The sequence below is a fragment of the Squalius cephalus genome, assembly GCF_949319135.1.
Source record: "Squalius cephalus genome assembly, chromosome: 25".
NCBI classification, from domain to species: Eukaryota; Metazoa; Chordata; class Actinopteri; order Cypriniformes; family Leuciscidae; genus Squalius; species Squalius cephalus.
The window spans coordinates 13,617,544-13,641,656 of record NC_137146.1 but is presented as its reverse complement, the minus strand read 5'-3'; the positions used below and the strand labels follow the sequence as shown (position 1 = coordinate 13,641,656).

The following is a 24,113-nucleotide window of genomic DNA, read 5'->3' as shown; positions in this document are numbered from 1 at the left end:
CTGAGGGCTTCACGGTTACAAGGCTAAAATGCCAAGACAAGTAAGCTTTTCCAGAAGATATGAAGAAAATTAACACTGAGCTGGTTTTAGTCATGTTCATGAAAACACAAGATGTGTGGCTTGATGTGTTGTAAAAATGTTAATTATTAAGTGACGATTAGCTTATCAATTGTTGATCAGTTCCAGCAGGATCAGCTATATGTTCAGTAATACAAATAGTGGGAGACGTGCACAACAAAAACGTCTCCAAGGACTGTAGCACAAGGACTGGCATATTTAACAACATGTCTCTATAAATAATGATAATGATCACTGCAAACACTGTGATAGAGTGTTAAAGGTAAATGGCAACATGCCAAGTGTAGCAATGTGTTATTGTTTGACTTAAAGACAAATTATATTTTGTTTAAAAGCCGAGTTTTATGCTTCACAAAATGTATGTGAATAAAGGGTTAGAAATGGAGAGAAAAAAAATGTATACACAGTAAATTCATACACCACATGACCTTATTAAAATACACCAATCATATCTTTATGTAACAATACATTTTATTTTATATGAATAAAATTGTATATACTGTGTATATATAACTTTATATTATGTATATCATGATATTTATTATAATAAATATAATAAATATTTGCAATACAGAATATTATATAAAATGTTTATTATTTTATTGTAAATTTAATACAAAATCCCGATACTTACATTTCTTTCACGCTACTTCAATTTCTTTAAAATTACTTCACTTTATCTTTCTTTATTTTTATTCAATTTAATTGTCAATAAAAATAGGCTATATCATGATCATGGTATTATTTGGAATCGTCAGTGTTTAGCGATTTAATGGATTGATCTTTTTTTTTTTTTTACAATAAACCATGAAAATTCCTGAAAATTGTAATTCCTAATGTGATGTACACTGTAAAAAAAACAAAAAAAAAACTTTTTTTTCAGTGTACACTTGATATAAAAGTGATTAAAAAATCATAATGAGACAAAAAGCGACAGACCAGATGTGTTTCCAAATGTGTACCAAATAAGATTTCATGCTGTTGTCCTTTCTCATACAACAGTGTATGCCAAACTGGACAACTGTCTGAATGACGAATGGCAAGACATGATATGACATGCAAAGACAGCTTCCAGACACAAACTGTCCCAGAAGAGCCACAGCAGAAATGACTGATAGCGGCAGTTTGGTGTATTCAATATGAAAACACATCCGCTATATTTGCTTTCAGCCGTTCACTAAATCAGAAACCCTGGACGGAGAGAGGACTTGCTCATACTGTATGTGAGAAGGGTAGACACATCTGACATCTGATTTTAATGAGCATCTGCCATGTTCAAACAATATTTAGCTATTTGTCTCCAAATCCCAAGTCAAATCAGTCTTTTGACCAGGACTATCAAACAGAAATGCATTCACATATGGCTGTCTAAACCAAGATCTACATCTTTTATAACTCTTGTTCTCACCAGACAATCTCCATTACTCAGAGGACACACGAAAACAGTACACTCTGTCATTTGTGCCTTCTCAACCTGTTGGTGGATAGCAGAAGTACCCAATTACAGTTGACATTATAGTGTCAAACCGGCATAATTACTGTCATCTGCATTGCATTACAGTGACAGATGGAAAACAAACAATTAATGATTTAAGAAAATAAAGCATTTTAGTTTCTCTTTAGAGCCCAGTGCTAAAACATGTAGACTTGCTTCAGGGAGTAAAGATGAGCATCCAATCATCTACGTCAACTAAAAAAATGGTAGTGCACGTCCTGAAGACTCAAATAAGGCTATGATAATACTAAAGGTCTGTGGTTGTTCACTCTAAATACAGTTCAGCAAGAGAAAGGTAAGGAGAAGTTAGAAAAGACAGAGTGCAAAAAGATGCTGTAGCTTAGTGGTTAAAGATCTTGGCTGGTAACCAAAAGGTTGTAGGTTCAGAACCCTGCCAAGAGACATCATCACTGCGTCCTTGAGCAAAGCTATTAACCTCAGGACGTCACGGATTGACCACGTAGTAAATGTACTGGATATTTGGATAAAAGTTTCAGCTAAAAGGTGGGCAAAGCAAACCAAAGGTATGCCAAGATCTGGCCTGTACAAGCCGATAACAGTTTAAAATGAACTGATCATGTCTTTAATTTACTGAAAGTGAAAAATCAAAGAAAGACTCACTGGTCTGTCATAGATACACTTTCAGGGTAAATCATCGTGGAATAAGCCAAAGAACTAAAGATTTTCCGAAGCTTTTCCGATAATTTATGAGTATGCCTTCATGAGGGTCCCTATCTATTAGTTGCCAAGCGTCACTGCTGTCACAGCGCTATAATTCGCTTTGTAGAAGCTTATACTAGAAATTTATGTGACATTATTATTTTGGAAGCTTATGGTCATAATTTTGGCACGGAAAGCGCAAAGGACTGTTTGACTTGCGAACACCACAAAGGAGCATCCAGGATCGCCTCAGATAAAAGGAAAAACAGCAAAAACGAGATGGATCGTATATCAGGATCGTGGCAAAGACACATTACTGAGAGACCTGCAAATCGTTGTTCGATCCTAAAACAAATTTCACTGTATTCCAAAGAGGAAGACGAAAGAGAAGGATGTCACAAAATAGATTTACTTGTCCATGTGACATTTTCCTCTGCACATATATCTCTGCCCTGAGCAAATAGCACAACTGTCTCAGACGATCGCCGACAGAATGACCAAAATCATGACATATCTTATCTAGCATTCATTCACAACATGTCAGCTAATTTTTCAAATCAGACAAAGATGAACTACTACATTTTTATGATTCATTTAAGTCTGTACTATTCTCATTATCTTGGTTCATTTGGCGTAGTATTGAGTGTTCAAGATATGCTATTTTAAATTATTTTCCCTATCCGTTGTTCTTTATCCATCTACATAACTGTACTTTCTGAACAGACTTTCAGTGGGAAACACTGCTGGTTGTTATTGGCGGGTTATGAGTCCGATTCACCTTGCCCGAGGAAGGCACATCACTTTAATAGCCAGCATGTTCATTATCTCATGATTCTCTCATTTACAGAGCTCTTCCGTCCTGCCAAGACTGCCTTTTTCCCAAAGCATTTAAAGCCTGTTTTATGTAAAATTAGTTTTCTCACAGTATGTGTGCCACGGTGACAGTGAAAGGCACCTGTGCAATGTTCTGGTGATTAGATTAAATCCAGAAAATTCTATATGCATCTCCCTAATCAGTTTACTAGCTGGAAAGACTGAAATATTCTACATAAGCATATGAAGACCGGCTCACATCATCACATCAGATGTCTTTTTGTTTCATTGTTTGCACATTAGATATATACATCAGGACATAACACATTTTTTTTCCATACAGTTTTGGGACATTGGATGTTTTTGCAAAGTTTAGCTGGGCTTGGATGTTTGTTTAACGCTTGCATATTCCACATGATGAACTCAGTGTGAGTGTGTGTGTGGTTCAGGTATTTTTTCATTTTGGTCCCCATGAGGAAAACAGCTTATAAATCATAGTAATGTTGTTGTTTTTTTGGGAGGAATCTAAAAATGCAGAAAGTTTTCTGTGATGTGTAGGTTTAGGGCTAGGGGATAACCCTAATAAAAATATAATGATATGTGTATATATATATAATGAAAATGATCTATAATATATATGATGATAAAAAATTGTCATGTATATGGAAGGTCCCCGCATAAAACATGAAAAACTCTAGATATGTGGATATGTGTGTGTGTGTGTTAAAAATAATGTTTTCTATTTTTATTATATTTTAAAATGTACTTCATGCCTGTGATGGTATATTTACACCTGCATATACACATGCAAGGATGCTAATCGTTTATATTTAGCAGAAAATTAGATTATTTAAATTAGACTGATGTTAGCTGCAGGCCAGGCTGGGCCGCTGTGTGGGGAGAACTTCTCGGGTTACGACTGTAACCCTTGTTCCCCGAGAAGGGAACGAGACACTGCGTCGTCGTCGTGACGACACTAGGGGAACGCCCCCAGCGTAGCGCATCTGAAGTATGAATGGAATCTGTCCAATCCTGATTGGTGCTGCGTCATGACGTAGTAGATGACGGCATAACCGGAAGATACAAAGGGACGCCGGCACAAACACATGTTAGCTCCTTTGCGATGAAGCAAGCGCTCTGTCCGTGATAGGTGTGGCGACGAGACGCAGTGTCTCGTTCCCTTCTCGGGGAACAAGGGTTACAGTCGTAACCCGAGACGTTCCCCTTCGAGGGAACTCGCACTGCGTCGTCGTCGTGACGACACTAGGGGAACGAAATGCCCACTAGGCCACACCGTAATCACGCCCGCCCTAGTATGAAGCTGGAAGACCAGGCACACTTAGGACGCGAGCACTCTAGCGCCAGGCGTCACAGGGAGTTGCAGACTGTAAAAACGTATGAAGGTGTGCGGGGTGGCCCACCCGGCCGCCTCACAGATCTCCTGAAGCGAGACGCCAGAAAGGAGGGCCACCGAGGAGGCCATGCTCCTGGTGGAATGAGCCCTCACGGCCATAGGTGAAGGCAAATTGCGCACCTGATAAGCCGTGGCTATAGCCTGGACAATCCAATTACTGATTGTCTGTTTGGATGCAGGCAGCCCTTTCTTGGGTGAACCAAAGCACACCAACAACTGGTCTGACTTCCTCCACTGAGAAGACCTCTCAAGGTACACTCTCAGTGCTCTGACTGGGCAGAGCAGGTGAAGTCTCCCCTCTTCCGCCGTCACGTGAGGTGGAGGATGGAAGGCCTGAAGAACCACTGACCGTGCCACATTAGATGGCACCTTGGGCACATAGCCCGGTCTAGGATGTAAGATGGCCTTAACTCCGCCAGGGGCAAACTCCAGGCAAGTTGGCGTTATAGCCAAGGCCTGGAGATCCCCCACTCTCCTCAGAGAAGTGATAGCTAGGAGAAAGGCCACCTTAAGGGTCAGGTTCTTTGCCTCAGCCGACTCCAGTGGCTCGAAGGGGGCCTCAGCCAACCCTTCAAGTACCACTGCCAGGTCCCAGGTTGGGACTCTGGAGCGAGCCGCAGGCCTCATCCTCCGAGCCCCACGGAGGAAACGTACAACCAGATGGTGCCTCCCCATGGGCCCATCACCTACAAGCGAGTGGAAAGCCCCAATGGCAGCCACATACACCTTAAGTGTGGACGGGGTAAGACCGGCGGAGAAACGATCTTGGAGGAACTCCAGCACTGAAGCCACTGGGCAGTTGACTGGGTTCACCTCACGCTCTCTACACCAAGTGGAAAACACATTCCACTTCAGGCTGTACAGTCTCCTGGTAGAAGGAGCCCTGGAGCTGAGTAGGGTCTCGACAACATCTGCTGACAGGCCAGCCTCTAGGTACCGAGCCCCCTCAGGGGCCAGACCCAGAGGTTCCACAGCTCTGGCCGGGGGTGAAATATTGTGCCCCCTGCCTGCGACAGCAGATCCCTCCTCAGAGGGACCTGCCACGGGAGGCCGTCCAGCAGTGCTACAATGTCCGAGAACCATACCCGGGTCGGCCAGAGGGGAGCTACTAGAAGTAGACTGATCCCCTCCCGGCGGACCCGCTCCAAGACTCCCGGGAGCAGAGCGATCGGGGGAAATGCGTACAGACGTAGCCTCGGCCACGTCTGCATCATGGCGTCCAGCCCCAGCGGAGCTGGATGCCTGAGAGAAAACCACAGTGGACAGTGGGACGTCTCTTGAGACGCAAACAGATCCACTTCCACTGGGCCGAATCTCACGCACATGGCTCCCACCACCTCTGGGTGGAGTCGCCACTCCCCGGGCCTCAGCCCCTGCCTCGACAGGATGTCTGCTCCCTGATTTTGATCCCCGGGGACGTACATCGCTCTGAGAGACGACAGTTTCCCCTGGGACCACAGAAGGATCTGGTGTGCCAGTCTGCATAGAGGGCGCGACCTCAGACCCCCCTGATGATTCAGATACGCGACTACAGAAGTGTTGTCTGAGCGTATCAGGACATGGTGGCCGCGGAGGTCCGGGAAAAAGCTCCGCAGAGCTTTGTAGACCGCCAGCATTTCCAGGCAGTTGATATGCCAGGAAGAATGCCGGGTCTCCCACAGACCTCTCGCAAAGCGGCCGTCCATGACCGCGCCCCAACCAGTGAGAGAGGCATCTGTTGAAACGGTTTTCCGGCAACATGATGCTCCCAGCACTGGTCCCTGGGACAGGAACCAAGGTTTCCTCCATATGACGAGAGAACGAAGGCATCTGCGCGTTACTCTGATCATACGGAACGGATTCCCCCTCGGGGAAAACCCCTTGGCTCTCAACCACCACTGTAGGGGTCTCATGTGTAGCAGGCCAAACGGTATGACGCTGGACGCTGCTGCCATGTGCCCCAGCAGTATTTGAAACTGCTTTACAGTGAGGTTGTGGCCTAGCTTCGCTCTGGAGACCATCGCCTGTATGGAACCCACCCGAGCAGGAGACATTTGTGCCCGCATCGTCGTGGAGTCCCATACCACTCCCAGGAACGTAGTCCTCTGGGAGGGCGTCAACACGCTTTTCTTTGTGTTGAGTCTCAGCCCCAAGCACCTGATATGGGCCAGAACGACATCTCGATGTCGAACTGCCATAACGTACGACTTGGCTAATATTAGCCAGTCGTCGATGTAATTGAGTACACGGATGCCCTGGAGTCTCAGCGGAGCCAGTACTGCATCCATGCACTTGGTGAAGGTGCGAGGGGAAAGAGCTAGGCCAAATGGAAGAACCCGATATTGGTACGCTTCGCCCCCGAAAGCGAACCTCAGGAACTTCCTGTGACATGGAAGGATGGATATATGGAAGTATGCGTCCTTCAGATCTATCGTGACGAACCAGTCCTCGAACTGGATCTGACTCACGATGGCTGGAATTGTGAGCATCTTGAACCTGAATCTCCTCAGAGAACGGTTCAAGTGCCTGAGATCTATTATTGGACGCAACCCCCCATCCTTCTTGGGAACTATGAAGTACCGGCTGTAGAACCCGGACTCCCTGTGTGGCAGAGGAACACGTTCTATGGCCTCTTTTACCAACAGGGATTGAACTTCCTGTTCCATGACCCGAACCTGCTCTGGGCCGACCACAGTCCAGACCACCCCGTTGAACTTCGGGGGAGGGGAGCTGAACTGCAGTCTGTAACCCAGCTCTACAGTACGCAGGACCCATGCAGATATATTCGGAAGGCATGACCATGCGCCGAGATAATCTACTAAGGGAACCAGCCTCTCGAGGCTGGCCTCGGGTATCAACCGAAACTCGTTCCCGACCCCCTGAAGCGGCTGACCGGCAGGGAGCAGTCGAGAATGATTTTCGGTGTGCGTACGCGTTCGCTGCCCAGCCGCAGGTCTTATTTGAGGCGGCTGGAGCGGCGTGCGTGCGCGGGAAATCAGTGTGGCCCGAAGCGTACTGGACGGCGGGAGCACAGCACTGATTTCCCGAGAGCTCCGGGAGGAAGGCGACCTCAATCGCTCCGCCCCGGGGGGGACAGCTCTCAGCGGTCTGGCCGCAACTAGGACCGCTTAGAGGAAGCCTTCTTCGCCTGAAGGACGGTCCTCAGATCGACCTTCGGCTCCGACGGCTTACCTCGAGAGCGCCGCCGCCTTTGCCAAGCTCCCTCGGGAGGGGCGCGGGTGGCGACACTCTCTTTCTGCTCCTGACGGTGCGTGGAGCTGGTAGACGGCCGAGACTGCCCTTTCGAGGCAGATTTCCCCGAGGAGCCAGGGCGGCGAGGGAGATACTGATGAAAGGCCGCCGACTGCTTTTTCACCTCCTGAAACCTCTCGACTACGGAACTAACCGCACCGCCGAAGAGGCCAGAAGGTGAAATCGGGGAGTCAAGAAGAAAATGCTTCTCCTTTTCCTTCATCCCCGATAAATTTAACCAGAGATGTCTCTCAACGCATACCATACCAGCCATAGAGCGGCCGATGGCACGGGCCGTCTCTTTGGTAATGCGGAGAGACAAGTCGGTAGCCTTTCTCAGTTCCATAATATCACTAGGGGAAGGACCCTCGCCCTCATCTAGCTCCTTGAGGAGGTCGGCCTGATAAGCCTGCAATACCGCCATGGTATGCAGGCAACTACCAGCCCGCCCAGCCGCCATAAAAGCTCTGCCCACCAGCGAAGATGTTTCTCGGCATGGCTTGGTGGGCAGTACCGGGGCCTTAAGGGAAGATGCGGCCTCGGGAGAAAGATAGCTCGCGAGAGCTTCCTCTACCCGAGGGATCTTCCCATAACCACGCTCAGCCGTCCCCAGCACATTAGAAAAATCGAGCACTGGGGGATTGGAGAGCCTGGCTGAATACGGTTTTTCCCACGACTTGCACAACTCATTGTGCAAGTCAGGAAAAAACGGAAGGCCCCGGCGTGGAGTTTGAACCCTGCGTTTAAAGAACCTCTCATCCAGCTTACTGACCGGCTGGACTACAGGTTCTTCTTGTGGCCAATCAATATTTAATTTGGCCACAGCGCGGGTCAAAACCTCCACCAGCTCTTCTTGAGCGGGTGCATGAAGCGGTGGATGGGGCTCCACAACACCCGCCTCGATGCTCAAAGCATCTGACCCCTCAGAGCCAGATAGCTGAAGCATCGGTGCCTCTACCTCGCGGGAAGAAGCCGCATCGCGGGCTTCCACACGAGGCGGGAGAGCGTTTGAATCCTCAGACGAGGACTGGGAAGATGACGAATCAGTCCCGAGTCCCGCTGAAAGATCCATCTGCGAGCCCCACGATCTGCGGCGCCGCGCTGCCTCGGCAACAGCGGGCCCAGAACCGCGAGGCTCGCGAGCTTGGCCGAGCTGATCAAATACATCAAGCCGCGAGCGCAACACCCTCAGCGGCAGCTTCTCACACTCGCTACAAGCGGCTCCCTCGAGAGCCGCTCTAGCGTGCTGCACGCCGAGGCAATGCACACACAGCTGATGTGTGTCCGTGCCCGAAAGATAGCGCGGACACGGATGCACACATCTCCTGAACTGCTCGCTTGCCATTATTATATAAATGCTTGTGAACTTGGACAAACAACACCAAATAAGACTCACAGAGACACAGAGCGCTTAGCTGAAGAGCAAAAGCTAACATGTGTTTGTGCCGGCGTCCCTTTGTATCTTCCGGTTATGCCGTCATCTACTACGTCATGACGCAGCACCAATCAGGATTGGACAGATTCCATTCATACTTCAGATGCGCTACGCTGGGGGCGTTCCCCTAGTGTCGTCACGACGACGACGCAGTGCGAGTTCCCTCGAAGGGGAACATACCAGAAGTCACTTCTTGCCAAATAATTCAAATGTGCTTTTTATATAACAACGTCTCTCGAGGTGTGTGAACTCTTGCAGTGCTTTGACTCAGTAGCTGTGCTCCAGGTGATCTGCCCTGTGATGTTCTTTAGTTGTTTGGCCTTTTTTGTTGGGGCCAATGAATCCTCTGAGAAATCCCATCGGCACAAAGCAAGCATGGGGAAGTTACACTGCTGCAGCCATTCACTAAGTTTTAGTACCTGTATGTAGTATATACATATATATACTGTATATATAATGTCATTATATATGTATATCATTTCATATACTGTATATATATATATATAATGTATTTATTTTTTGCTGTTGGATAAAAAAAAAAAAAAAAACTTGCAGTATTGTATCTGTTCACTGCAGTATGAAGACAAACAATCAAAGATGAAAAATTGATGTCTCCAGGACTGTTAGACAGATTCAATACCAGCAGCACAAAAAATAATCATATTGCATAAAAAAATAAATAAATAAAAAATTCTAAACAGGCATAACTGTCCCTCCTTTGTCTTCTATCTTAATGTGCACCTGTGCTTGATGATCACATCTTGTCCCGCTGGCTACTAGCTGTCAGCTGGGTGTTTCCTGAAAGCTGAAGGGGGCATTTTAATCATAGTCAGGTCTCGACTGACTGCACTGTTCAGGTAAAACTGAGTGATCAGCCTCTATGCAAGATCAAATTCTGTTTTTTCCTCGTTCAATTCAGTGAACATCTGACAACTCTGATTTGCCACAGCTCCCAGGTACATTTGATCGTGTGTGTGTGTGTGTGTGTGTGTTGCCAGTCTCTCAGGTGAAGATGATGGATACACTTTTAGAGGAATGAAAGCATTTTGAAAAATGTCGCTGTCAATGTAAGTCACACGGTGCAGGAGAATCAGCTTAATGAGAATAATTACAACAATTTTATCTATGTAATGGCCCCTTTTTGGTTCAACAATAGATTATCATCTTATCGGTTCATAACTCATATCAAAGTTACATTCCACTCTTGAGGATTTGTAACAGAGAAATATGATAATATGAAAAGAAAGTGATGATGTGAATTGTGCGTAACTTCCTAAACCTGATTACAGGAGATTCATAGACATTTTGGAATATACATCAAATTTGGCATTCAAAATCTAATGTAATGGAGATAAAAAGAAATATGATGCAAAAGGATGCAAAAGGATGTAAAATGAATAATAAATATTTCAGATTCAAGCAAAAGCAGGACATCCTAAGTACTAAGAAATGTGGAAATGTCAGATAATATCATTTGTAAAGAAAAAAATAGCAGATATATATGTAGAAATATAGTAAAATGAGAAAAGAAACATAACAAATACATAACCACTGTCTCACAACTCCATCTCTATATATTATTTTGAAATATAAAGTTATGGAAATATGGGATATGAAATAAACATTTGGGCTAAGACAAATAGACTGTTAATTATATTATACATATATTATACACATTACATTTTATGGCCAATAATTAAAAAATGGCTGATATGAATTTCTATGATTCTCAATTCTGTATGAATGTATACATTACAATATTATATTGCTCAGTATAAAAAAATAGGGTAACACTTTATTTTACAGTGTCCTTGTTACATATGTTACATGTACTTACCATAGTAATAAGAGTAAATTATGCATAATTACATGCAACTAACCCTCAACCAAATCCTAATCCTACCCTAACCCTATAGTAAGTACATGTAGTTGCTTATTATTACTCAGTACTTAAATATATAATTACACTGTAACAATGACACCTTAAAATAAAGTGTAACCAAAAATAGTCAAACCAAAGATTCAGACACCAGATATAATTTTTTATATATTTTTTACTAGTTATTGCAGGACACTTAAGTTCATTTTTGTAAGTGAGGATAGCAAAATAAAGTAAACTGTCACATATTATACCCAAATTCTTCATAAAGTGGACTACCAGTAAAATTGATGAAAATTTGGGACCAAAAATTATTCAGACACTTTGACCTGACCATGTTTTGCTGAAGTGTTTTTTCTTTAATTGCTAATGTGAACTTTTTCCACCACAGACTGAACTAAATTAAGCATTGCTTGGTAATTGGTTGACCTAAATTGGTATCATCTAATTGTGTACTTAAATTTAACATCTGACAGCTATTCAACCTAATTCATTTGTGAGACAGTCTAACAAAAGGATGCCCAAAACCAGTGAAATATCAACTAATATGATAACTTTGAGTTCTTGTCATATTCTATTACCATTTTCTAAACTATAGCAAATAAACTGATAATGTGAGAAATGTCTGCATAAATTAGATAGAATTAGAATTAAATATATTTTGAGATTCTCTAAATATTACATTGAACAGTGTTATTAAATTAGTGTTATTAAAGATTTAAACTTTAAAAGATTAACTTTGATCATTAGATGACAACAAAGATAATCTAAATCTAAAAATAGAGGAATGAGCAGGTTCAATTATATAGTCAAAATCGATATAATAAATGAAAAAATCTCCAATATTACACTAGCATCAATTAATATCATATTCAATGGCAAATTAAGAAATCACAGATGTATGCATTGTAAACAGCACCATATGTATTTGTGTAGATGTTTTTGTTGCAATCATATGCCAGAAATGCAGTCTATTGTGCCTACCTTCACAATTTATCATTTTTTTTAGAACAGGAGCAAGTGATACAGAAAAAAATATGAGATCTGTCAAGTAGATCCATTTTTGTAGCACAGATAGCTCCATTTCAGTGGCTTAGATAAATTAATTTGGTGGCGCCCTTGTGTTTAATATATCATTCGAATAGCCATGTGATATTTCACAAATCAGAATCTCTCAGACCTTAAATCTTCCAATGAATATTAAATTGTGTCCTATTTTGTTCATCCCAAATTCTGCATTCCCATCTAGCAAACACACAACGTCGCTGCGTTGTTTGGCATGAGATACCATGTGTGAAATTGTTCCATGGTCACTGTGAATACGATCCACGGAGAAGGAATTAAAAGCAGCAGAAGGGCGGAGGAGGAGCGACACAACGCTACGGCCCTGTTTCTCACTAAAGGGATCCGTGCCATACACTATTAGTGGCTCTATTCAATCAAAAGATAGCGACAGGGAGAAAGCCTTATCAACAAATGACAGCTACACATGCAAGCCACAACCAGAGTCACAGTTTTCCAGCAGCCGTACTCGAGATGACAAGCATGCTAGATGATCTCATTGGTTGCCTGGATGCTGTGGGCAGGGATGATGCTTCTGCAAAGCTCTGGGTGACGAATCTCTGTCCTTCACTATCAGTGGTTAAAATAAGAAAGCGTGACCTTGTTATGCTGGGAGTGTCAGATCATCCCGGTCCTTTTAGAAGTGCTCACTGTTCAGGCCTTGATGTGCTCCGAAATTGAAAAAGTTAGTAGTGCATTAAAAAACTTACGGTGTGCAATAAAAATGTAGTAAATAATGGTACAATATCTAACATTTTTCCATTAAAATATCCAAAAACCACTAGAACAATGTTATATATTTTATTGACTATCTCAAATGTTCCCAACAATGTTTAAATCCAGAGAAATCCGTAATTTTAACCAGTGTCATTGCATCGCTTGGCAATGCCGCTATTTCCCCCTATTCTCAGCTCCCGGTAGAAGCTATGGAAGCACATTGTGCTTCCTGAAAAAAATGCAGAATAATTAGTTGCAGCGAAAAAGCCGATAATCTCTGGTAGCGTCTAGTGAGCCACAGTTGTTTGTTCTGCACATTCGTGATGCACCACAATTATTCATTATCATTTGCTGTGGGTTCTGATATCATTTGCTGCGGGTTCACAGAGTCCACTAATCACTTTTCTGCACCTTACCGACTACCAACACTCACTCTCTCTCTGCTTCATGCTCTCAAACACACACACACACACACACACACACACACACTCCGAGACTCACAATGCTGACAGTAATTTGAAGCCATGAGCTATATCATGTAATGTGTGTGAAGCTGTAATAAAGAATCAGGACTTTTAGGTTAAGCATTTATAAAACACTTCTTTTCTATATTAATTGCTGGTATTTACATTGTAATTTATAGAATTTACTGCCAGTATGCAGAGGGACCTGAGTCATCCTGCTGATGAAAGATGTGATAAATGAGGTTCAGTCCATCGGTCTTGCCTGATTCTGAGTGGATTGTGTCTCTGATGTGGTACTGATAGTTAGATGCCCACTGGCTTAATGGATTAAATGCATTAGAGCAGTGCTTCTTAAATGTCTTCGATTACATCAGAACGTCTCAATACCACCCAGTCACCAACAAGGTTTGCAAATTATTTTCAAGCATTGGCAACGGTCTTTGAGTTATGAGAGCATGTAAAACACACATACACAATTTTATAGTTTAAAAGTAAAAAAAAAAGAAAAGAAAATAGAGTGTATTTAATTATTTAAATGAAGTCATGCACAGAACTACTATCCAGAACATCATCAGATAAACAATAGACTCCCGCAGAGTTAATTTTATCCTCTGTGAAATTCACGATTTAACAAAACCAATAAACAGGCGATGGAAAATTGCAATCGAACATCTGAACACAGCTGAACCACATCACCACAACATATTAAAACCCTGCGTCCATTCACACACAGCTCAGGTTGAGAGTAATTAAGGCCAAACTCCATTTTCCAGCAATCCTCTTCATTCTGACCCAGGTTTGAGATGCCAGGCTATACTATGGGATGGTTTTCCAAAGGAGCAGGGCTCGCTCGGGTTAATGGGAGCCTGAGGCTTGTGAAGCTAACTTTCTAACATGTAGAGCTCTAAAAGGTTGCAGCTTTGTTCGAGTGTCAGCCACCAGCCTCTAATTACAGCAACAACCTTAAGCAAACACCGGCATGAAAGTTCACCAGCATATGTGCACATGCACACACAAGCACAGGATCATACGAGTACCTAATGTTTCATCAGGGCAGGAACACCACGCCATTGGCCAGGTTGTTGCTAATGGGTTTGCGGCGAATTAGCTTTTTCTTACTCATTCTGAAGGCTATTAGCAATGGATTAATTGGACCGGAGACCCATTTTCCTCTTCAAAATTCACATCTTCAAAATTTCATGAAAATAATTGCTGTGTACATAATAGCCCTAATTACACTTCAAGGAGAGAGAAAATGTGAAATATGACATGTAGCCGACTAATAATAAAACCAGATTCTAATTAAAATCCTTGCCATTACTTGAATATCAGGCAACAAAGAAACAATTAATTTCACTGTAAAAGTAATGCGTCTCAAATATTACACAAAGCTTCCTTTCGAATATGGACTACTGTATTCTACAACACATGCTACCACTGTAACTTCACATGACCTGAAGAATTACAGAATGACATTCTGAACAGGACAGCGAGTACATTAGCCTTGAACGACGACACATTACTGTCCTGTTTTACATTTCTTCTTGCACTCAGAACTGCAAAAATTACACCAAAGTTTGAGTATATAAATCATTTATATTTTGCTTCTGGTCCCATTCATTCGTCTTAGCCACCTTTCCAATGACTTAATTATAAGAACAGATATCAGTACATAATTCAGCAGTAGTTTAATTAGTTCTACACTCTTAAAAATAAAGGCTCCAAAAAGCTGGTTATCGCATGCCATTGAAGAAACATTTTGGGCTTCACATAAGAACCTTTTAGTGAATCGTTCTTAAAAAGAACCATTTTTTATTAGTGTGAAGAACATTTTAATATTCTAAAGAACTTTTCCACTATAAAGAACCTATTGTGCAATGAAAAGCTTTCATGGATGTTAAAAATTCTTCATGGAACCATAGATAAAGAATATTTATGTAGTTAGTAATGATGTGATTCGTAAAAGATGTAGGCTATAAATAAACGAATTAAGAGGATATAAAGGCTAGGGTCTGATTCATGAACAAATGACTCTTACAAGTCAGTCCTTTTAATGAATTGTTCAAAAAGACTCATGAATATGAGACTCATGAAAAATTTAAACAAAATACTCCTGAGGAAGACAGAGAGTGTGTTTCCTCTTTAGTGCTTCTAACTGGTGAACAAATATTAGGAATCATATGTTTACCATTGAGTCAAAATTGACTCTGTGGCCCTGCAGCTTCCAGTATTGGTTATTTGCATGGTTTGTTCTTACTTTGGCTTAAATTTGTCTTCCATGGAAAAGCTAAATCCCACGAGGCATACTGGGATTAAAATTAGATACACGTATTTGAAAATAATTAATTCCCTACTGTTCTGTGGGTTGTTCAGTTAAGTATTTTTGGGCTGTGTGTTTTTGAAATGGGAAGGAATTCACTGTAATGAGGACTTCCAGAGTAAGTAGGCAGTCACTCTATATGAACTATTTACCTACAAACATGGGGAAATAAAAAGGCAAGAAGTCTTTCGTTGTGTTCCAAAGATAAAGTTTAGATCTTTGAAATTTGCCAATAGAGAACAGCACAGACTCAACTTTAGTCATAACCAAGAATATACAAAACATTATGAGCCAAAACATTATGACCAGTCAAATGTAAAGCGAATGTCACTGATCATCTCTAACAAGGCCACAACAAGGTCTGGGTAAATTAGATGGCAAGAAAACAATCAGATCTTGTAATCAATGTGTTGGGCACAGGGAAAATGGGCAGGAGTAAAGATCTGAGCAACTTTGACAAGGGCTAAATTATTATGGAATGGTGACTGGGTCAGAGTATCTCTGAAACAGCAAGACTTGTGGGTTGCTCCCGGTCAGCAGTGGCGAGAATACCAACAGTGGTCTGAGGAGGGACAAACCATAAACCAGTGACAGGGTGTTGGGCGCCCAAGGATCAGTGATGCATGAGAGCAGCAAAGGCTGTCTCGTCTGGTCTGAGCCAACAGGAGGTCTACTGTTGCACAAGTCACACAAAATTTAATGATGATTTATTTGACCTCGGATGGACGGCCGTGTACATGTGCGCCGTTTACCTGGTGAAGTAATTGCACCAGAATGTACTGTGGGATGACAACAAGCCGCTGAAGGGAGTGTGATGGGCAATGTTTTGTTGGGAAAACCTGGGTCCGGCCTTTCATGTGGACCTAAATTTTATATGTGCCACTATCTAAACACTGTTGCAGACCAGATACACCCCTTCATGACAGTGGTGTTCTCTGGTGGAAGTGGAAGTGGCCTCTTTCAGCAGAATAATGCCCCTGCCACACTGCACATATTGTTCAGGAATGGTTGAGGAACATGATGAAGGAAAGGTCAAGGTGTTGCCCTGGCCTCCAAATTCACCAGATCTCAATCCAATTGAGATTCTGTGGAATGTGCTGGACCATCAAGTCTGATTCATGGCGGCTCCACGTCGCAACCTACAGGACTTTAAGGATCTGCTGCTAATGTATGGTGTCAGTAACCAGTGCTATTTTGGCAGCATGTGGCAGGCGGTCATAATGTTTTGGCTTATTGGTGTGTGCATAATGACTACAATATTTTTTTTTTCTTATTTATCGAAAAGTGACATTTATTAATTAATTTACTTATTTTAACTGCTATAATTATATCTTTTTTAAACAATAAATTACATTTTCTTTACCTCAGAACCACACACAGGACTGTGGGTTATCATGGGCAATTTCAAACTGTTTACTAAGTTGAATTCATCTTGATTCAGCACGTATAAAACAGTTCTCATGTAAACTAGGTTGGTGTAACTGGCTGTCAGATAAGAGTGGCAGTGAAGCATCTCTCCCGGAAATCGGAGCTCTCCAGAGGTTTCTATTGGAGTCGTCCCAACAACTCTCTGCTCTGATTGGCTGTCTTTTTCCTCTCCCACTGCAGCGGTCCAGTGATTGATGGGGCTGCAGATCAACAATGCAGCAGTCAGTCCACCAAGACTGGACAACATCCTGCTCACAGCAGACAAGAGTCTAGCACACAAAGAGTGTGTGTTAATGTACAGGGCTAATAAAATAGTGCTCATCTGCTGCACCGTAAAAAACGATTTCATACTCATAACATCTTTGATTCCAAACATTCACAATTTCTATCAGTTCTACTTTATTTAGTTTCTGGAACTCATTTAGATTGAAAAAGTGATTCATAGAAAATGCTTAAAATAGCTTAAACATCATTTATAATAACTCTCTCTCTCTCTATATATATATAAATATTTTGGCTTTGCTTGTTTATTTACATGGTTGTATCGTATCTGTATTAGATTTTTTGTAGAGGAAGCACTTTTTTCCAAGGCAGATATTATTCCAAATAACACGCTCACCATCTGTTGATCACAACGGTCTCATATGTGATGCTAAAGCACTTTTGTAACTGTGGATAAGAGCATCTGCTAAAAGTAGTGTATTACAATTTTCTACAGTAGAATATCTGAAAATTAAAAAAAAATGCATTTGACACTGATTGATTTTAATTAGATCTGTGAGGTTTTAGAATGACACTTAAAATAAAGATGCTCGCCATTCCAAATCCTTCACAAGCCGCAAAGAGCTGATAAACTCAGTGTTTTTTTTTTTACTCCTATTTATTTCTTATGTATGCCTCTTAGAGGTGCTTGATCAAACTCTCTAACTAAAGTGCCCGGATCACACAGCTCCGACCCAAATTGGTTTAACCTTTAGAGACTTAGAGTGAATTATTAAGATAAGTGAAATTTAAAATGCATGAATACCTTTTCACTACATAGCAAATTATCAAATCAATTACCCAATTACATGTATATAATAAATTATGGTCACACTTTAGATTTGGGTCCAATTCTAACTAGTATTTAACTATTAACTATGACTTTTGCCTCAATAAACGCCTAATTACTGCTTATTAATAGCTAATAAGGTAGTTGTTAAGTTTAGGTATTGGAGTAGGATTAATGGTTGTAGAATATGGTCAGTAATATGTGTTAATAGTAAGAATTGACCCTAAACTTAAGTGTTGCCTAAATTATTAATCCATAAAATCACCTCGACACCATCAAACAAAGTTTGGTCTTTTGTTATTTAATGCAATGACATTTAGACTTTTTAAAGCATGATTTAAGTTTCCAAATAATTTGTGGGGCCTTTGTACTGTAAAATGTACTGCAGAACAAAGAGAGATTTTTTTTTTTTACTTTAAAAAGCCATTTCATAGCCATCAAAGACTCAAAGGCACAAATGATTATTCAAATGACTTAATTCACACAATTCACATTACCAGATTGAAGTTCAACAGAGTACAATTTTCCCTGCAAATTTACAAATTTCCAGTGGCTTGGTCAAATGCAAAAGAGATAATGAGAAGGAGATTGACATGATAATGATTTGAGAAAAGGAACTCTGAAGTTGTAAAGCCACCAAGCCAGTAATAACCGTTAAACATTACAGTGGTCTTGTAGGTCAAACATTAAATGTAATTTCTCCTGACTGATTCGCCAATCGAATAAATAAACCTGAGATCTAAAAATATCCATCTGCTGCAAGTGGTCCAAGCAGGCTGTGATTGAGATCAAATGCACTTGATTAAAAATTTAACATTTGCCAGTTTAATAAAAATGAGTCAAGGAAAAGAGGCCAACAATTTTATCCAATTTTTGTTAAAATGTCAAAACTTTTGGTAGTGCCATAAAATGACAAGTAAAATAGAAAACACACACACACACACACACACACACACACACACACACACACACAGCTAATATTATTTCGGGTTCATCGTCCACACTGGAAATAGGTCAAATTAACCACATTGCATTGTGGGAAACTGTACTACGCAGTATGCTCTGTTATATGCTTATTTTAGCAAATATAGTATGGCAAAATTAATATGGAAAATTTGCATACAATGCACACATTACATACTACATCCAGCAGCAATAGTACAATTTTACTATGTTAACATCTAGCCGGCATACAGATCACAGCTCAAATAGTATTTTAATGGAAAAGGCACTTAGATCATCATATAATGCATGTAAGGAAGAGTCCAAGACATGTCCGGTGAAACTCAGAAATCACATGACTATCAGTACATAGCCATTCATAATTACATAATCATCAGCTTGACTGCTGTAGCCTGACATGACAGCATTTCAGTATGGAAATTCAGCTTCTGCTCTAACAGATGTAGTGAATTCATTAAAAAAAGAGAGGTCAACTCAGTCAGACACACCCTTCACAAGTTCATTCCTCTCAACATGGACACGCTCATAAGTGGCTTTTACATAATTTGCGAAGCTTTACAGTCAAGAAAGAAACACTTGGTCATTGGTTTCACTTAAAAAAGTAAGACTTTGACAGGTTTGATGGGAAACATGTGAAAATGTGAAAAACGACGCCTACATATCAATTAAAATAACAGTTCAGTCCAGCACTGAAGTCTAAGATGACTCAATGTGGGAAAGTGGACGAGATTCTTATACACGTAGGCTGAAGTGGGGGCGAAAATCATTTGTGCAAACACCACACAGAAAAATAAAAAAAATAAAATGAAGGAATCCATGGGGCATAAATTGTGAGAAGTAAGCAGAGAAGGAAAGGTGAAAGTGGTGAAGAACTGCATAAATTATAGAGCCCTTCAGACGTATCCTCTATTACAATATTGAATTTGATCTTTCTGTATCAATCAATATATGTATTCAAGAGCCCAAAAGAACAAGTAGTTCTAAAATAAGATAATGTCTCAATAGTGAAAGTGCTCATGCAAATATAGACATATTATAATCTATGGGGAAGTTAAGAATAAAATTACCTCTTAAAAAAAGTTTGTAGACAGACCGATAGACAGATATGATAATGGTTTCTGTATAAGCCTAAATTTAGCGTTTCAAGCCTAAGGCAACATTACTTTAGAAACCGCTGTTAGAATAGAGATTTATGATGGTGTGGTTGGTACATTACATTACAGTGAAGATCATCACACAATTAAATATGTCTGTTGTTAGGTTGTTATGATCAGCTAATCATTTAATTCGCCTGGTCATTAGACGTTAATTAGGCTTAAATGGAGTAATGTGGGAAAACAGATTAAATATAATTATGTCTAAATGTAGAGTGACGCATCACCATCAGATTACTGAGTTTTAGTAGAAAAGCAAACCAAATAAATCAGTGACAGTGGGCAAATAATTGCATGAAACAGAATTCAGAGAAAAAGTTACGAATAGTTACGAATGGTTAGAGCACTGACAGCTAGACACGTAAACTACATTATAAGAAAATAACTGTTCTTATAGGCAATGTCTTCAGAAAAACAGACAATGCAGTATTTATTTTTTTGTTCGTTTAAAAAATGTCTCCACATTATTATCAATGGCACACAAGCTACAGGATAACAGTGCAATGTTTAGTTTGCCTAGAGGCTGTACCATTTAAAACGCCTTAAATGGTTTCTTTTGCCAAGGCTAGATTGATAGACTGTCTTGCCTTTTCAAGCTTTAGGCTATTTCCCCAAACAAACACTAGTCTGAGAGATAATTATTGCTCCTAGTTCTGCATTGTTTCTCCTGTAAAATTGCAGGAAAGTGCATATTTGTTTTCCCTGTCATTTTCGCAGTGTGCTGCGAGTTATTTAACATAACTGAATAATCATGCCACTTTCCACAGATGGTGATAGAAAGTCAATCCCCAGATCTGATCATCTTTCACAAAACACTGGGTCTTCCTTGGTGGTTTCTCCATTTAGATGTGAAAAGACTGACTGGCAAACTCAATCCTCTAGCAAAAGAATTTTGGCGAATGCCAGAATCAAACATCCCCTTTATGAAAGCGACAATGGGCCAAAAGTTAATATCCAACGGCAGCAGATCTGAAATATCCTCTAAGGTGTGCTCATTTCGGCTTGTACTACCCTGTTATCAACATAACATTTGTCGCAGAATTGAATGCTTAGAAAAGCTGTTACCATGGGATCTTTACAGCCTATTCTCTGCATTTACAAAGAAACCACAGCTGTTTTTCTGAAAAGTTTCAGTGCAGGCTGGCCAAATTTTCGACAATGGTATGCAAATGCTCCTCAAAATCTCTGCTGGAGTCACAGGTTCCTACTGTCTGATAAAGGAGAGCTATTACGGCAGGAAACCTGAGCATATTTCCAGAGATCTCCAGACAGAAGGCATGCACAGGGTTAATTGACAGAGTAATAGAACTGGCCAGCATGTTTTAATTGTCTTATCTGACTCACCGCACCATGATTTTGCACACTCTGGAAGCCGCACTATTGTAGAGTTTGAAAATGTTGTGTTTCCCTCGTGAACAGGTCAAAAAGAAATCATCTGACGGTACATTGAAACATTTGTTTCTTGTGACTCAAGCGGATAATTGAGTGTTCTGAATGTTTGAGAAGCTGGCAGCTGACACTTTAATGAAACTGTTTATTTACATCACTTTCGCACATCACAGCTGGCGATTAACTATTGAATCTGAAAAGAGCAAGGTTTAATGAGCACCATGCAGTCATTATATTCAATACAAACTCTCTGCTGCTAAAGTTGGGTGGCGAAATGACAAAACATAATTTGCTGCCAATTATTTCTAAAAGGGTGCATATATATCAAAAGTATTAAAACTGCTCATATTGCACAATGGTACTGCAACAGTTATTCTAGGTTGAAAGAAAAGATACAACCTGTTCTGTGGGAAAGATTCTTTCATTTTAAGTAAGCAAAAATAAACCACGCTTCAATGCAGAGGCTTATTATATACTAAAGAAAAGTAACACAATGTAACAATAGGGGAAATGTGCATGCATGCACAGATAAATATACGGTACAAATGAATCTTAAAAGAAAGAATAGAAACATGACACCAACTTAATAAGAATCACAAGCTGAAGTGAAAATAGATGAAGACTGATTTAAAAACAAAAGTTTTATATGATCAGATTATCGACTCTATATATGCAGTTCGTGCATAATTCTTTATAATATATATATATATATATATATATATATATATATATATATATATATATATATATATATATATATATATATATACATAGTTGGGGTGCCAAGAAACCAGGTATAAGGACCTGAGATCTAACTCCAGTAGCAGGGAATCTCCTATATATACAGTATGTATATATACAGGTGCTGGTCATAAAATTAGAATATCATCAAAAAGTTGATTTATTTCAGTAATTCCGTTAAAAAAGTGAAACTTGTATATTATATAGACTCATTACATGCAAAGTGAGATATCTCAAGCCTTTATTTGTTATAATTTTGATGATTATGGCTTACAGCTTATGAAAACCACAAAATCAAAATCTCAGAAAATTAGAATAGTACATGAAATCACACAGTAATTATACAATAATCCCATGGTCATTGAACCAGGTTTTGGTTCTTTTGGCAGTGTGGGCAGGTGCAAATCCTGCTGGAAAATGAAGTCAGCATGAAGTGCTCTGAAAATGTCCTGGTAGACGGCTGCGTTGACTCTGGATTTAATAAAGCACAGTGGACCAAAGTCCTCTTTTCTGATGAGAGCAAATTTTGCATCTCATTTGGAGACCAAGGTCCCAGAATCTGGAGGAAGAATGGAGAGGCACACAATCCAAGATGCTTGAAGTCCAGTGTGAAGTTTCCACAGTCTGTGTTGGTTTGGGGAGCCATGTCATCGGCTGGTGTTGGTCCACTGTGCTGTCCAGTGTCCACTCAACACAGCGTCTACCAGGACATTTCCAGAGCACTTCATGCTTCCTTCAGCAGACAAGCTTTATGGAGATGCTGACTTCATTTTCCAGCAGAATTTGCACCTGCCCACACTGGCAAAATAACCAAAACCTGGTTCAATGACCATGGGATTACTGTGTAATTACTGTGTGATTTCATGTACTATTCTAATTTTCTGAGATTTTGATTTTGTGGTTTTCACAAGCTGTAAGCCATAATCATCAAAATTATAACAAATAAAGGCTTGAGATATCTCACTTTGCATGTAATGAGTCTATATAATATACAAGTTTCACTTTTTTAACGGAATTACTGAAATAAATCAACTTTTTGATGATATTCTAATTTTATGACCAGCACCTGTATATATATATTCCAAACCAAATCAATCTTAGTAAATTCTATTAATTTTGAATATAATCACTTAGAAGTGATATATAATTGTTAACGAGGGTCGGAAGTGAAAAACACAGATGTACATAATTATTAAGCAGGATTTCTTTTACAGGTAAAATGGACCAAAAATAGATGTAACTTACACTGAAAAGTCAAAAACTAATAAATGCCCATGAGGAGAATGCAATACTATAAAAACTAAGGTGTGACCTGACAAAGAAATGCTCATGGGGTCACAAAAAAAAAAAAAAAAAAAAAAAAAAAAAAAACAGGTTGTGAAGCAAAAAACTACCTGCAGTTTCCAGAAGTACAATATGTCAGATTCTCTGAGATTTTGCTAAGGCAAGGAATCCTGAAACATGACACAAACTTAATAAGAATCACAAGCTGATTGTCATAAAATAGATGAAGACTGATTTTCAAAAAAGTTTTATAGTCAGATAGGTTGAGAGTGAGTCTTGAGGGACAAGCACCAGTTCAAGTCAGACAACAGCGGCGGTGGCGAGGGAGTCATGGTGTGGCATGGTGCTGCTACTAACAATGAGCAAGACGAACCTTTCAGGGAAGGAGATGGACTTAAAATCAACTCCAAAAACTCACTGCCAGATTCAGGAAGATCAAGTCTTCAAATACGAGAGGAAGTGGTGCTGGACCCTCAAGAGTCACTGTCAACCTATCTGTCTATAACGCCTTTAAAACAATCATTCTTTATGTATT

At 40.5% G+C, this 24,113-nt stretch overlaps 1 protein-coding gene across 2 annotated transcripts in view; it reads right to left on the bottom strand.

The window, feature by feature from the left end:
• The window catches only part of cntnap2a (contactin associated protein 2a), a 386,613-nt gene that overhangs the window by 242,115 nt on the left and 120,385 nt on the right, over positions 1-24,113 (bottom strand). The window lies entirely within an intron of this gene.